The sequence below is a fragment of the Peromyscus eremicus genome, chromosome 16_21 (genome assembly GCF_949786415.1).
Source record: "Peromyscus eremicus chromosome 16_21, PerEre_H2_v1, whole genome shotgun sequence".
Lineage (NCBI taxonomy): Eukaryota > Metazoa > Chordata > Mammalia > Rodentia > Cricetidae > Peromyscus > Peromyscus eremicus.
In genome coordinates, this window is record NC_081432.1 from 34,071,341 (window position 1) to 34,085,062 (window position 13,722).

Genomic DNA, 13,722 nt, shown 5'->3' on the forward strand with positions numbered 1-13,722 from the left:
CATAGGGAAGGATTCCTAAGAACCCATGCACATCTGGACCCCTTTCTATTTTGGTTTTGTCCTCTCTTAAGCTGTAGATGTCAGGAAAATCTCATTAATTTTTGCCTGATTAAATAGGAATGTTAGTTCTAATCCATCTAATCACAATATATTTCTGGAGGCCTAAACAGACTTACTTGGAGAGACACAGATGACTGAGAGCAAGAGCTTCTGAGGAGCCCTTAGGAGAGATCAGTAAGTATACCTGTCTCCACAGTCACTTTTCCCACTGAAGCTGAACTCTTCCGAGTCTCTTCGATCCAGGCAGTGGCCTTCCCTGTGAGAGTTTCGGGGAACACTGGTTTAGAGTCGCTGACTGGTCATGTGTAAGGGGAAGTGGAAGTGGGCAGTTCGTGGATTCCACTAGCTTGGAGAATGAGCTGGTTCACTACAATACTGCCCCACCCAGAACCATGGTACTCTCCAATGACTGGGACGAGATCACGGATGAAGGGGTGGATGGGTAGACTGGAAGATGGAGGAATGGAGGAAACAAGTGTGGGACCCATGAAGGAAAATGGGGTTCTTAATTTCATTAAGATCTGAAGAGCTCCCTCACATCTGGGCTGCAGACTAAATGCATCATAGGTGGCGGGGGGAGAGCAGGGGGAAGATAACTAAACACCTGTAAGAACTGAGAGAGAGAGAGAGAGAGAGAGAGAGAGAGAGAGAGAGAGAGAGAGAGAGAGAGAGAGAGGTATTAAGTACTAGTTGTTTTAACCAAATGGTTTTAAACTTCAGCAATGAGATTCTATTAGTTGTGACATCTTCCAGACACCATATTCCTCCTAAATCTGAGGTGGTTCCAGCGAACCCACATTCTGGCCTTCATGAGACAGACTAAACAAGTTAGGAGACTTTTCTCTCAGAACCACAAAGGGAAAAATGATGACTCATTCCTGGAATTCCCCCAACACTGGGAATCCATGCTCAAATCTGTGGATAATTCAAGGAAAATAAAAGGATATGACCCAGTTGGATAGGAAGCTTACCCACAATATGTATTTTGCCATATTAATATCCCCAAGATAGAGACATGAGCAGTCTAGAAAAATGCTATTCAGAGAAATATAATGCAACCCACACATGTAATTTAAAATATCTAGAAGTGGGCCAGCAAGATGGCGGTGGATACAGATGCCTACAGCAGGGGCTGATGATGAAAGTTCTTGGATTCCACAAAGCATTCAGAGAGAACAAACTCCTCTGGCTTCCACATCCATGCTGTGGCCCTGACGCACCTGCACTCACACAAAGATAAAATAAATGGAAAAAAATCTAGAAGACACATGTTTAGAAGATGATATAGATGAATGTAATTTTGGGTCAGATATTTAATTTTAATTAATGTATCAAAATGTCATCATTCCAACATGTAATAAACATGAAACATGTTAGTAGGATACTTCATATTCTTTTTTTCCACTTGAATCTTTAAAATCTAATGTATATCTTTAACTTATGATGTAGCTTAACCACAGCTCAGATCTCAGAAGCTCAGTAGCTACCCCTTTGTGGGGGGCTCGGGTTATTTTATTTGATGCCTATTTTCTTTGAGTTTCTGTGACAGTTTGAATGAGACTGTCATTGACAGGGTACCTGCCACCTCACTCCCAGGATGATTACCTAGTGCTGGCCTTCCAAACGTCATTTACAATACAGTACTAGCCTTAGAGGAAGCCATGTGATCAGGCGAGCCAATCAGACTCCTGCTCTGGGACTCATTTTCAGAAGTTGGACGGGACAGGAGAGGAAGTGGTGGGGTACACTGTCAATCTTTCCTGAAGTTTCTAGGATGTCATTCTGAGTCTCTTCCCATTATGAGTTGAGGCTGTCTCAGGATGGGGCCATGAAGAGACAAAATTGTCACTTAAGATATCTGTGAACCAACCATGCCATAGACGATCTATGGAAATAAAGCTAAGACTGTCCTTACCCATACTGGAGGGGAAGGTACTCAGGGAATTCCAATAAATGTAAGTGTCAGAGGGACAAAGGAACAAAAAAACAAGAGCTCCATGCCCTGAGGCTCAGTTCAGGTCTTTATAGATTTAGCTCCCAGTTCCATTTCCTTCCCAGTCTTCGCTCACGTGTGTAGACTAATCTGAGTTGGGTTTCACAAATAGCACACCCCCCCCCCCTTGTCCAGATCCTGCAAGTGAGGCAACATGCCAAGCCTCAGAGGGAACACTGGGGGCACTCAACAGGCCGGACCTGCATCTTCTAAACTTCATCAGTGCCATGTAGCTCCCATGCCCTGCCAAGGTCACCATGTGGCTTCAGATCTTTGTCCTCCACCTCTGTCCTGTCGATAGACATGCACTAGGACATCAAGTGGCTCCATTTTCTGCTGAAGCCTGTAACTCTCCTCTGTTCCCACACCTTAAGAAGCAGGATGGGCCAGACTTTGCTTTTCCACCAGGCTCTAAGTGGCCTCTTTGTCACTGCATAAAAGGCCTATTCTGAAACACCGACATCTCAAACCCATCTAAGCACAAAATGAGAGGTTCTAGACCCAACGTGATAAGCACAAGGGTGACAACCCTGTCATCTGCATAGGTGTGAGGTTTCCCCTTTACAATCATTTCCACATTTGTCCAAAGAACTGTCACTCAGGGAATCCATGAGCCACCACTCGACACCCTGTGGAAACAGCTGGGTCTGGCCTCAACATCACTATGAACAGTAGTATACTCAAAGGATACTGCTACATGCATATACACATACTGTGCGATTTTATTTAGAGACAAAGCACAATTCTTCCTTTAGTTTAGGCGCTGTTCTCTCGTGAGCAAGTTCCTGGTAGAACCAGAGAGCTCCGCTTTCAGGTAGCAGCCGAGCACTACACTCTCTCAACGGCACTTCATTCACTGTAGCAACAATGGGCAGTGTCTCGAAATCTCAAGCACCCTCCTCAGGACCCGAGGGGGTGCAGCTGGAGTGCCTTCACTCTGTGTCACACAGGAGACAGAGTTTCTAAGACTGGCCATGAAAATCCATGACTCAAATGATTGATTCCCGCTCCCCTCCGAAAGCCCAGTGTGCTAATGACTGCTTCCTGTCTTCAGGGATATGGAAAGATAAATGGGTGAGTTCATACTGAGACACTTAATGGCCTTTTACAAAACCCATTCAACCCCTGTCCAGGAGCTAATGCCAAGCCATCTGTGCTGATCTTCATTATCAAAGTGAGTGACCAGAGAACTGCTTCATCAAGCCTGCCTCTAGGTGTGTCTGTGAGGACATTTCTAGAAAGGCAGTATGTAGCTGAGAATGCCCTAGAGCTCCGGGTCCTCCTGCCTCTACCTCCCAGGTGTGAGGAGCATGCATGAATGCCACCACACCTGATTTCTTTTCTTTCTGTAGAGTACAGGACTAGAGCTGGTATTTATTGGTCTTTGTGATTTCTTTTTGTTCCGCCATTCTTTGGAGGTTCTTTATTCTTAGAGTCTCACAAATGTTTCTATTTTTTATTTTCTTCTGTGTTTCCAAAAGAGAAAGAAAGTCACCACTAGATGAGTCTGGAACTTAATGCTGACTACGTAGGGTACAGTGAGGATGTAAATGTGCAGATTTTGTGTTTCAAAGAGTCTTTCCATGAACGTTGCAGAATCACCTTTCCCCACAACAGCTTCTTTTCATCAACTTTTTACAGAAAACAGCACCTTTGAGGGGAAGCATACTATTTTCACGCCTCCCCTCCTCCCTCCACCCCGACCTACACCCCTGTTAGTAACTCCAGTAAAAACTCATTGGCTCAGCAAGAGTGACTTCATTTCAATGGTTACTTTGGTCTGCTGTGGGTTCCCTTTCTGGGTAAGTAGACATGTGTGTCTCCCCAGGAGAAGTCTCCCACAGGACACCCATGTGCAAGGAAACCCACACTCCTGCCAGGAAACAAGGTAAGGTGACCCACAGCAGCTACTCCCTGAGTACTGAGTGGACAGTACTCCTGACCACCACAGGCAACACCCCAAGATATAGAACTTGGGAGAACAAAGCAGAGAAACACTCAGAGCAACTGGGAATACGTAGCAACAAGCTTTTTCCCAGAAAAAAAAAATTTGGACTTGCTCACAGTCGAGAGAGGGGCTTATACATACGGGAAGTCTGTTGATTATGGGAATACTGAAGGTAAATCATTTCCAGCTCCGCATCCGTGCATCCATAGACTGGACATGTCTCCCACTTGTTGCTTCCTGCAGACAGCTCTCCAGCTCCCAACTGCTAAGGCTGAAAAGATTACTGCTTCAACCTCTGCTGGCATTGGTATGCTCTGTCCTTCAAAGGGGGCTTTTGAAGGGACTGGAGTTAGTCTTCACTGGCTCAGCAGGTAAGGGCACATGCGGCTCTTCCAGAGGATCCAGATTCAGTACCTAGCACCCACAGGTTGTGAACCGCTTGTAGCTCCAGTTCCAACACTCCCTTCTGACCTCCGTGAGCACCGCATGTATGTGGCACGTGCAGGCAAGACACCCATACACATAAAACAACAATAAATAAATCATTTTAAAAGGGAGGTAGGAGGCTTTTAAGACACAAAGCATTCCCTAGATATAGTATGGGCCCTTTTATAGTGAGCTGGGATAGTTCATGCCCGACGTAGGGGGATTGAGCCTCTGGAAATTCCCTTTTTACCAGTCATTTTCATTTTTTTAAATCCTCTTTGGATCCTAGAGTGGTTAAAAGTCCAGTTCTGAACCAGATCCTGCCCTCTCCATAAGAACTTCCAGTGACCTCACGCTCCTGACCTTAGTGCCTATAGTTCTAGAACATTATTTACATGATCCTGAAACCACAACCTTACAAAACAAAAGCCTGATAAGGTTGAAAAAAAAAAAACACATTATCAGGGCAGAGTCGGGAGGGTGCATCTGACTTGTGTGAATAACTGGAACACTCCAGGCCCACCCACACCACCAGGGCCTGCCTAGGCTTCTGCAAAGGGAAAGTCCTGAGGACTCCACTCCTCAATGATGCCAGACTCACTAAAGTTAAAACTATGACCCATGACCCCATTCTTCACAGTCCTTTTCCCTTTCCTTCTGGCTTCCTCCTTTCCCCTCACCCCTACAAAGACACCTCTCCCTGAATCTTTCTCTGATCTTGTAGCTTCCTCATGCTCCAATAAAACAGAAGTGGATTTAAGACCACTGAAACTACTCCTGAATGTACAGGGAAAAAACAAACAAACAAACAAAAAACTCCATCGATCTTCTCAGTTTTCTTTTTCTTTTCTTTTTTTTTTCGGAGGGGGGGTTTCAAGACAGGGTTTCTCTGTGTAGCTTTGGAGCCTGTCCTGGGTCTCGCTCTGTAGACCAGGCTGGCCTCGAACTCACAGAGATCCACCTGACTCTGCCTCCCAAGTGCTGGGATTAAAGTCGTGCACCACCTCCACCTGGCCCTTCTCAGCTTTCTTATGCCTTCATGTGTTGCTAAAGCTTTCTGATTACTCTTGAAGTCAACACAGAACATGAACATGCCTTTGAGACTCACATACATCACACCCTGCTGAGCAGTCCCCCATGAGCTCACGAATTTAAAAAGACTCAGTTTTGTATTTACATATCCATTTCATTTCATTGTGATGCAAGAGCCGTTAGATGACTTTTATCATTGTAGCCACTTTTAAAGGGTAGTTCAATGGCATCATTTTGTCTTACAGAGAGAACTGCAGGATAAGAAGAGAGCCATGTCATATTTTTATCAGCATCATTCTCTTTGTCCTTTTGACTCATCAGCAGCAACTGTGTCACCATCCCCTTCAGGTCAAATTCCCAAAGAGAACACCATGGCCATTATTATCTCTCAGACGGCAAAAGCTTGAAAGGCTCACAGATAAAATTATATATAACAAATGTTTCATTTCCTTTCCAAGTGTGCATTTCGGGGAAAACAAGAGAGAAACTAAATGGCTCAGCAGCACACATCAGAAGGTTCTCCAGTCAAAGCAGGCTGACAATGAATGGCTGACGGCCTTGGTTTAATGAGGTCACATTTTCTGTGTGATCTCAGGCAAATGGCTGAACGTTTCTGGCCCTTGGATTGTAGCATAGGTTGAATGTCCCCTCAAACATTTATATTGAACTTTTGCTGCCACTGTAATGGTATTAATAGGTGGAGCTTGCAGGGGTGATTGGGTCATGAAGGTTCCACCCCTTATCACAATAGCACACGTCTGATTAAAGGGTGAGGCCAGCTGCCCCGACTCTGTCTCAGTGCTCACCCACCCTTCTGTCTTCCATCATGGGACCAACTGCAGCATCGTGCCTTGGACTTGCCAGCCTCAAGACTCATTACCCAAACAAGCTCGAGCATTTATTATTTACCTAAACGTTTAGAATTACATTTCTAAACATGCAGCAGAAAGTGGACCAACCCAGTCTGCAAGTTATAAAGTGAGGACAATGTTGAGGAGCCAATGGTTAATACGGCCAATGCCTTTCCAACAGTGAACGACACAGCTACATCTTTCATTAAATGACACAAATACTGCCCAAAGGCCAAGGCCCAGCAGCCAAGACACTTCAGGTGAATGACCTGCTAATAAAATTCTTATTTCATGCTATAGACTCTCAAAACACTTTATTCTTAGAACTCATAAGAATAGTTTAAATAACTTAAGGACACGGATAATTGTTCTTTCAGTGACAAAAATACTCTTTTTTTAACTTAAAAAAAAAGGCTTATTGTTATTCTTGGTAGTCAATGGCACAAGAGTTGTTATTAGGAGGGAAAAAAAATCCTGACAGCTTTGAGTTAACTCCTACACACAGCGGATGTCATTTAATTTAAAAGTACAAACACACACAAAGGCAGAGGAGATGTCTTTTTAAAACCATCCCCTCTTCAAAATTTGCAGATGTCTTTCAAAACCCTACACAATATTTTTAGTTTATTTATAGAACTTAAGTAGTTTAAACACATTTTATGTAAAACTTAATGCTTTAAACTGAAAACGTTCTCCCTTCCCCCCCCCCACATATTCTAGAAAAGTAAGATATTCCATTGCATCTCTTAATTATTAGACATGTTTTTACAGATGAATTTTTTTGTAAACGTCAGAATAAAAACACACAAACAGAGGACCCCAAGTGTCCTGGGTGTCAGAATGCTATGGGTCCCACAACTGCTGAGACTGTATAGCCAAACCTGTGACACAGCCTTCCGACTTCAGTTCCTGATGCACCCAGGACAGGGAAGCCATGGCATTGAGCTTTCTGGAGTGTCACAGGAATTCCCTGCTCCAGAAATTCTAGAATTGTTAGGATGACCCATTCTTGATTGAAAGCTCTTCTGCTACGGTGAAGACTGGGTTGAGGCTGAGAGCAAGAGCCCCGGTGTGGGTTCCTGTGGGCTGACCCTGTCCTCTAAACAGCTCTGCCCTTAGAGAAGCAGTCTTCCTCACAGCCAGTCTGCATTGAAGGGGGATAGTCAGGCGCATGGAGCATTCACACTAGGCACTGTTGGCAAGCTCCATGCCCAAGTACGTAGCAACCCAGCAGGGCTGACATCAGCTGGTCACAGCACAGTCCAGACCAGTGACTACCCATAGCCTGGGCATTGAACATCACTCAGTAAGCTTTCTGATGGCCAGTTTTCATGACAGGGAACACCCAATGGCTTCTACACCAACAAGTGTGCTGGGTCTATCTATTCCCAGCCAGTGCTACACTGGCCCTGAAAGATCGCATACCCAGACAGTGCCACATATAAAAAACAGAACTCTCACTATAAGCTTGCAGGATCCAGCCCAGGGCCTCAGCCTGCGCTATATCAGACTTGTAGAAGTCACACCACTATGTAACAATAATCCCTGAAGCTGAGTAAGACCGGCGACCCCAAAATAGCCAGGACTTGAAGGGCTTGATAAGGAGCAAGCTGCCAGACGAGCTGGTTGATGTTCCCATTTCTAATTTGGGACCAACCAGAAAAACCAAGTGTGCACCCCAACTTGTCACACAATTGACCCCTTTCTAGTTAACCCTGCCCCCTCCCCGACTGACTTTTCTGTACCAATCATCTCCATTCAGGGAACACCCCCCAACCTTTTCTTCCTTTCCTTATAAACTTTTCTCCCCTGGGGGCAGTAGCCAACTTCCTTACTGTACTGAGGGGTAATAAGTCTTCGCTCTCCTCCCTTGGGAGTCTTTCTTTATTCCACTGGACAAGCTCCCTAATTCCTTCCTCCCTCTCACCTCTTTATCTACATTTCTATCCAAAGCACTGAGGACAATTTAACAAATTCTAATGAAGACATTGGACATGGCTCTGGAAAAAATGAACTTCTTCTGTCTCCTCCAGGTAGAGCGAGTGACCCATCTGGAAAGCGTTGGTGGTAAATAGTCACTGATGTAGATTCAGAACAGTCGGAGGTGCCCCATACTCATCTGGGGATATGGAATATTGTAAGGTGCTAGCCTCTAAGCCAACGGTTCTCAACTGTGAGTCGCGGCTCCTTTGTGGGGGGGTCGAACGACCCTTTCACAGGGGTCACATATCAGATATTTACATTACAGTTCATAACAGTAGCAAGATTACAGTTATGATGCAGCAATGAGATAATTTTATGGTGGGGGGTCACCACAACACCAGGAACTATACTAAAAGGTCACAGCATCAGGAAGGTTGAGAACCACTTCTCTAAGTCAAATTGCCACCATCTTCGTGAGGTCAAAGGTGCCTACTTGTGAGAAACCGTCTCCACTGGACTTGTTCTGTGGACTTCTGACATTCCCTCTTAAAAGGAGCGGTAAACAGGGGCATTGAACCCACAGCTAAGTATCCAGCCACCTCTCCCGGCCACTTGTATGTAATTCTGCCCTAATTGCATGCAGCTTCTGGGGCTCTGGGTAGGACTAGAGTATACAGGGTAGGGAAAACTAGGGTGGAGGGGCTCCACCTAGTCAGCGATGGGGTAGCCATCATCCATGCTGGGTGATGACTTTCCAGGGCAACTGCTTTGGGAGTTGCGTGTTGCTGCCAATAACCCCACCCCCAGGATGCTGTGTAAGCCAAATAAACCCATTGGTTCCCCTGTGGGAACTGTGGTAGACTTGTACTTTGGTTTTGTCATTGGGACATTAGGAGGGGGTGGTGAATGTTCACATATCCCCCAAGGAAAGAATCCTTGAGAAAGTGAAAGGGGGCGGTGCTAATACTAGGAGTTTTCCTCAATCATACTCTACCTACTCCAGTTTTTACTACTGATAGACATCAGCGTCTCGACCCATACTCTTATGGTTGTAAGGCCATCAGGGAATGTGCAGAAGCTTTTCATAACCACAGGCTCCTCAGTACTGCTGGAGGTTGAACAAGCAAAGGTGAACATTTGTATTTTGAAACAGGGTCTCGTGTAGCCCAGGTTGGACTCAAACTTGCCACTCAGTTGTGGATGACTTTGAACTTCTGATCAACTTGCTTCTACCTTTCAAGCGCTTTTATTACAGGCATGTTATGCCTGGTTTATGTCGTGCTAGGGATCACATCTAGGACTTTATGCATGCTAGGCAAGCACTCTCTTCACTGAGCTACATCCCTAGGGATGGTGGTGGGGAGCTGTAGATAGGGTAATAGCAGGATACAGGTGATATGAAGGGGAAATGGGAGAATAGGGGAGGTTAACTGGGGATCAGGTAGAGGTATAGAAAAGGAATAGGAGAGAGAAGGGACTTAAAAAAACACCAAGGATGTTTGATACATAAATATAATATGATGTATTTAATGAACTTATACCAATCGAGATGATAATATTCCCCCCAAGAACCATAGATTATTTAACAAAAACTCTAGTAATAGGCATAAGAAACCTTTCAAGTTGTTGGTCCAGGGAATCTAAGACACTCCGAAAACAATAGAGCCTGTTGCTATTTACCTTGCTTGCCTCCCAGAAGTTAAAGATAAGTCCCTATTGCTGAAGACACCATACACTTTGGATAGAGGACTCAGAGGATTTGAGGTGGAACTGCCCCAAAAGCCACCTCCCCGAGGACTAGATTTCATAGTGCCAGAAGCTGTAATATGCAAGCTGCTAAAGGAGGAAAGAAATTAATACTCCTACCCAGATGTGACCAGAATGGCCAGGTGTCCCTAAAAGGTGCAGCAGTGGACTTATGGTTTGGATGTATCCAACAGCTGTCTAACTGGACTCAAGGCCTTCTTAACAGGAGGGAAATCATTCCTGGTGCTGTAAACCTAGCCAGCTTCTCATGTCTAACAAGGGCATGGGTCTTAGAGGAGAACCTACTATGGTCATTTTCCTAAACCAGTATAATTCCTAACTGCATTCTAAATACTCATCCTTATGTCAACAGATAAGCGTGGCCCTCCCCATTTACCAAAGAAGCTTCTTTGGAGCAGTAGCAGGAGACCACTAAAGAAAGCCACAACCAGTCAAAATGCAGAGAACAACCGACCCTGGGGTGTCCGGACCCAACGGATACATCTACAACACAACTCCTGCCTCTGAGGTTCAGGGAACGTCCTGAAAGAGGGGAGCAGCAGGCATGTGCAAGCCAGAGGACCAACAAGTCTGCTGTGAGAGTGGGCCTTCTAACAACAGAGGAGCAACACCTACGATATCTCAACAGCATGACTGCCTCAACGAGACCTGGACAATTCCAACGCTCGCTGACATCCCAGCACAGATGGAGAAATCTCACAGGGCTGCAACTCCTAGATGAAGAGCTACAAGAAGTGAATGCTGCCAAGAGAGGGGAAATTAGGTTTCCCCAGGAATGAAGCTGAATGGACTCAGCAGGTTGTAGTTCTATGTTGCTTTGTCTATATGTATATGGAACGTAACAACAAGGTTATAGAGAAGGAGGCTGTGAATTTGGGGGTGGGGGCAGACATGGGAGGAGAGGGAGAAAGGAACAGGAGGGAAGAAATGATGTAACTGTATTTAAATGTTTAAACTGGTAAACTTTTGAGTAGCATTTACATCTCCTTATTTGTGTTAATTCTCTGAAAAGCAGTGTTCTAAGTATGAAGTCTATATTTAGAAAGAATCATCAAAAATGTTTGCTGGTCATTGCTCTGAACTCTCTGAACATCTCAGATGAAGGTCTGCTAGGGTTTGAATGGCTTACTCAAAGTTCATGTGTTGACTTAACCCGTCAGGAAGCAGTTTTGGGAAGTAGGTCACCATGCATTAGCCAAGTAGTAGATTTCTGATTAAAAAAAAAGATGAGCATGGCTTCCTTGCTCCTGCCTTTATCCCTTCCACTTTGGTATTATGCAGTACCAAGGCCCTCACCCTATGCCAGACTTCCTAACTACTGGAATCATAAGACAAGTACGTTTCTGTTTATTATAAATCCCAGTCTCAGGTAGTCTGTTACAGTAACAGAAAATGGCCTAGTGCAAGTTTGGGACATGGGTACTAAATCTCCCCAGTATCCTATTACATACTTAACACAGTGCTCAGCACAGTGACAACCTGACAAATGCTGGGCCCATGGGAGACAGTTAAATCACTGTGTTGTGTACGGGGCCAATGCCAACCCTATGTTAGCTGGGTCAGCATTGACAAAAGAGCCACCAGATTGGGCAACACTGTGAGCTTACAGCAAGTGACAGCTGACAGGACCCCAAGAATCTGCGCATCATGGACTGTCTTGGCAGGTCAGGTGTCCCTCTAAACACATCACTTCTGTTTGCTTATTTTGTCCTCTCCTAATATCAAGCCAATTTCTGCTTCCTGGGTGACCACAGAACAAAGGACACAAGGGCTAGACTGCCTCAGCTCAGGAATGGGTTATCCCAACATCACTTCCCATTTCCCAGCCTATCTGGACAACTAACTGATGAGGCAATATCAGAAGTTCTGAGAAGGAGGTGGTTCAAGCGGGCATGTCCTATCACCTCACCCTGAGTCCAGATATCGTAGACAGGCTGATCAATGTCACTGCTTTCTTCCAAGGAAATGGCACACCAGGCTTTCTTAATTAAGAGAAAGCTCATATTAACAAGAATTTGGAAAGCACTTTAGTCTAAATTGCTCCCTCTTTTGTTTGATATAAGTGTTAAGAAATAACAGAAAAGACGAGTCAATTGCAAAACTCGGTACACAGGACAAGCTATATCAAAACACCCAAAGCATACAGGAAAACAAAAAACAAAAAACAAAAAAAAACACTTCAAAGTGAGCTGTTTTCTCTGAGACGGATTCAACAGCCTCACATAATGACAGCTCTGGTTACCTGGTTACCTGTTTATTGGAAGTATGTGCTTGCCCACCCCCGGCCAAACAATCAACTAAATCACTGTTGGTGGCCTGATTTTAAAATGTGTGTGCCAACAGCGGGAGTGCAGGTGGGGTGGAGATGGCCAGCGATTAAAACTTGAACCAAGTAGAGACTTTGGACTCTGATCAGAAAAATGGATGAAATGTCCAGATAAGGCTGATCAAATGGACACCAGCATTTCCCTGCCCTCTCAGAACCAGCTTCGGACTGAGTCATCTTATCAAACCATATGTTTTTGTTTGTTTGTTTGTTTGTTTTTCATTTTTTGTTTTTTTGTTTTATAAAAGAATGCAAGTAGAGCTTATAAAAAAATGTACTAGATGTCTTTGCTGAGAGAAGGAACAGGCCACGGAACCTCATGGTCAGTGACATTGCCTCACTGTAGATAATTTGATGGTGGTTAGGTGTTGATCACTTCCCAAAGACACCAGGTGCAACCCCAAAGGTGTGCACATGTCACCACAGAGAATCCTCAGAACAGCATGAGGAACCAGGTTCAACTATTGCACCCATTATTTTACAGAGCAAGAAATGACTGGCCGGACGTAAGCAGCTTTCCAAGATGCAAACTGGGCAGAAGTAGACCCAAGATTTAACTCCAGGCAGCCAGTTCCAAATCCTGTTCTGGAGCCCCAGCTGCTTACATACCCTCCCCAGGCTTACAGTGTCCTGCATGGAAATGGATTCAGAGTATCAGCTGCTTGTTTCCATCAGTAATATGTGACCATTTGGGTGGATACACTTTCAGTGTCTCTGCCCCACAACTAGAAGACTTGTGACTTCACAGGCTTCCATGTTCTTCGGGACATGAAGTGGAGGGCCTGACTGCAGATGCCAAACACCCAAAGCCTTGAGAACTTCAGGCTGTGTAGATTCAGACAGCCCGTAGGAAGGGCTGTAGACGTAAAGGTGCCTGGAGTGTGAAACAGCCAGCAGAAGGCACTATCAGAGGGTTCTGAGGAACTTGGAAGATTTGATTTCTGCAAATGAAGCCCATGGTCCAGTGGGAGAGAGCTACAGAAGCTGACAACCTCAGAACAGAAATATACATCCTGCCGTGGAACAGACATACAAGAGGGTCTGTGCAAACCCAGAAGATGGAAGCTGGTCCCTCAGGGAAGGCGGGTAAGGGCAGAAAGAAGCATGCTCGAGGCAGAGCTCACACAGAGGCAAAGGCTCAGAGTCTTAGAAAGGAGCTAAACACAAGCACCACTTACTGATCACATAAAACATCACATTCAACCCCTGGACATGGATGAGAAGGGTTAGCATGCTTAACATGTGCTGATCAGGGGCAGCTTTTACACAATCCTAAATTCCATAAAAAAGAATGACAGTGTAGACAAACTTCAAAAGCTGAGCATACCTGATCTTTAAAACAAGGGTAAGGCTTTTTAATCGACACAGTAGTAATTGTACCTAGACAGAACACAGT